Source organism: Lactuca virosa, chromosome 2, assembly GCF_052849685.1.
Source record: "Lactuca virosa cultivar CGN04683 chromosome 2, Lactuca_virosa_CGN04683_v6, whole genome shotgun sequence".
Classification (NCBI taxonomy): Eukaryota; Viridiplantae; Streptophyta; class Magnoliopsida; order Asterales; family Asteraceae; genus Lactuca; species Lactuca virosa.
Genome location: NC_136427.1, coordinates 28,420,572 through 28,423,833, shown reverse-complemented (window position 1 = coordinate 28,423,833; position 3,262 = coordinate 28,420,572). Strand labels below are relative to the sequence as shown.

The 3,262-nt window shown below is 38.9% G+C and overlaps 1 pseudogene; it reads left to right on the top strand.

Annotated features, from left to right (window-relative positions):
• Positions 1–1,513: 1,513 nt before the first annotated feature.
• On the top strand, positions 1,514–2,887 carry LOC145157319 (eukaryotic peptide chain release factor subunit 1-3 pseudogene; annotated as a pseudogene).
• The last annotated feature ends 375 nt before the right edge of the window (positions 2,888–3,262 follow it).

Below are 3,262 nucleotides of genomic sequence, written 5' to 3'. Positions count from 1 at the left end.
TGGAGATTGCAATCAAGTCGAAGTGCTTCATTCGCTTATTTGTTATCCCATAAAAGTTTCTCGAGGCTAAGCCACACATGTTCAGTTGTGGCATCCTTTTCTAGAATGGTTTGTAGGAGACATTGTAAAATGGAACCGTACAACCAAAGCTTCATGATGGAGTTAACTTTGTTTGCATGCCGGATCGGCAAGTTCCGTGTTTGGAGCATCATGCGCCTTGTCAATGTCGTAATGATGTCAAATCCAAAACAATAAGTGGTGAATAGATCACGCCACACATCGTAGTTGAGACGTTCAAGGTCGAGGAAAAGAGGGGCATAGGTTTTGATGATGGGTATACCTTTTGGCCAAGGACGGTGTCGCAGACAATTAGGGTTTGATAGGTGGCAATAGCTGAAGACGGTTGGAAAAAGAGAGAGATTGCGAAGAAGATTAGATGGATTTTAGGAAGGGGTTGGGGAGAATCTCTCTGTCATGGTAATTGGTATTTCCTCATTCAACTCAATAATTACAATAACAAGGAATAAATAGTGAAATACAATACAAATGAGGCCTAAGGCCGGATACACATGTAGTTAAATACAATACAAACCAGGCCTAAGGCCCGATACACAAATATCCATATGAGCTGTACAATGATGGGTAACAATGTAACCTACACGTCTACTAACAATAACAAAAGATATTCCTTAAAAAGGAATGATACTCCTTAAAAAGGCATGTTTATAATATAAATAACATATTTAACGCAACCCTGTTTTGCTGTCAATGCTTTCTAGGGCCGGTCCAGACGGTGGGCAACCCGGGCGACCGCCCAGGGCCCATGTCTCCAGGGGGCCCAAAATTTATGGGCTATGTAGTGTATATATATAAAAAAAGTTATTACCTAAATGATTTTTAGGGCGTAAAGTGGGTTCAAACTCAAATTAGCTCAAAAAATAAACAATTTGGCTTGCTTGTTATTGCTAATTGAACACGTCTAAACCGAAGAATAAATGATATTTTTTTTTAATCTTTATTATATTTGTCTTTGAGGGGCCCTTTTTTTTCTTTTCGCCCCCGACCCCATATACGTTTGGACGCCCTGATGCTTTCCTTCCTTCATGGAAGGATACATCTTTGGCCTCTATCGATTTGTTTTGAACCCATCAAAATCGCATGAAAAATCTTCGGTAGCTATCAAGATTGCTACTTTATCCATTCCTAAAGCATCGTCTATCAAAATCGCAACTAAATCGGCATCAAACGCGGCCCAAATCACAACACAATTATCTTCTTAAAATAGACTGATTATCGATTTCTATAAATCGCAGTCGTTGATAGATTTTGATAGTTCATCTGCATCACAGTATTAATCATCTTTGAAGTTGAAGTGTTCAAAAGCAATAATTGAAATTGAAGTGTTCATCATCATCATCGAAGGTACCTTTCACCCCACATTCTTTTTGGCAATTGCGTCTTCTCCATTTGTTATATTTTTCACTGCTATTGGCAGGAAGGCAAACTAAGTTCAATGGCAACGGATGACTCTGATAACAACGTTGAGATATGGAAGATTAAGAAGCTTATAAAGGCACTGGAAGCTGCAAGAGGCAACGGAACCAGCATGATATCTTTGATTATACCTCCGTGTGATCAAATTTCTCGAGTGACCAAGATGCTTGGTGATGAATTTGGAACTGCTTCAAACATTAAGAGCAGAGTGAATCGTCAATCTGTGTTAGGTGCTATAACATCTGCCCAGCAGAGGCTCAAGCTCTACAACAAGATACCACCTAATGGACTCGTGCTCTACACAGGAACAATAGTAACAAGTGACGAGAAAGAGAAAAAAGTTACATTTGACTTTGAGCCTTTCAAACCTATAAACTCATCTCTATATCTCTGTGACAACAAATTCCACACAGAAGCTCTTAAGAAGCTGTTGGAATCGGATGACAAGTTTGGTTTCATTGTTATGGATGGTAATGGTACCCTCTTTGGGACAGTAAGTGGCGATACTAAGGAGGTTCTACACAAGTATATTGTTGAGTTGCCAAAGAAACATGGAAGAGGAGGGCAATCAGCTTTGAGATTTGATCGTATTCGTATGGAGAAACGTCACAACTATGTAAGGAAGACAGCAGAGCTTGCAACACAGTTTTATATCAATCCTGCTACTAATCAGCCTAATGTTTCTGGACTTATACTTGCTGGATGCGCTGATTTCAAGACTGAGCTCAGTCAATCTGATTTGTTTGACCCTCGTCTTCAGGAGAAAATCTTGAATGTTGTCGATGTCTCTTATGGGGGTGAGAATGGTTTCAATCAAGCTATTAAGTTGTCCTCTGAGATTCTTGCCAATGTGAAGTTCATTCAGGAGAAGCGTTTGATTGGGAAGTATTTTGAGGAGATAAATCAGGATAGGGGGAAGTACGTCGTAGGTATTGATGACACTTTGGAAGCTTTACACATGGGTGCTGTGGAAACACTGCTTGTTTGGGAAAATCTTGAAATTAACCGCTATGTTCTAAGAAACAATGCCTCTGGTGAAATTAGTATAAAGTATTTAAACAAAGTGCAGGAGACTGATGAGAGTAATTTTAGGGATTCAGTCAGCGATGCTGAACTTGTAGTTGAGGAAAATATGTCTCTGATTGAGTGGTTTGTTAATGAGTACAAAAGATTTGGCTGCAAGCTTGAGTTTGTCACAAACAGATCTCAAGAGGGGTTAAATTTTTGTACAGGTCTTGGTGGGATTGGTGGCATTCTTCGTTACCAGCTTCTTATTCATTCATTTGATGAGCTGTCTGATGATGGTGAAAATAATGATATCCAAAATTCTGATGATGGGGAAAGTTATAATACTGAAAATCATGATGATGGGAAAAATTATAATGCTGAATAGCAATCAACTACCTGTCAAATGCTCATGCAGGGGGGTGGGATCACAAGCCAGAATCTGTTTCAAGCTTCTATCCAAGTTCCTTGCATTATTACTCCTTCAAAGAAACCCTACAAAGGTCAGTTTTTTTTCCACGCTAGTATTGCGATGATTACTAGTTCAATAGAATAGAATTACAAAGATACAAGTAGAGCTAGATTTTTATCTAATTGAAACGATGTATATAAGAATTGTTGCAACTTTTTAGGGTTGAGAATTTAGTGTTTACAAGCTCATATGCACATAGTATGCAACGTAATCTCCTTTCTGCGAACTTTATTCTCATCCCCTGAAAATCGCAACACTTGTCAATTGTCATCCGGCTCAAAACTTTAGGAG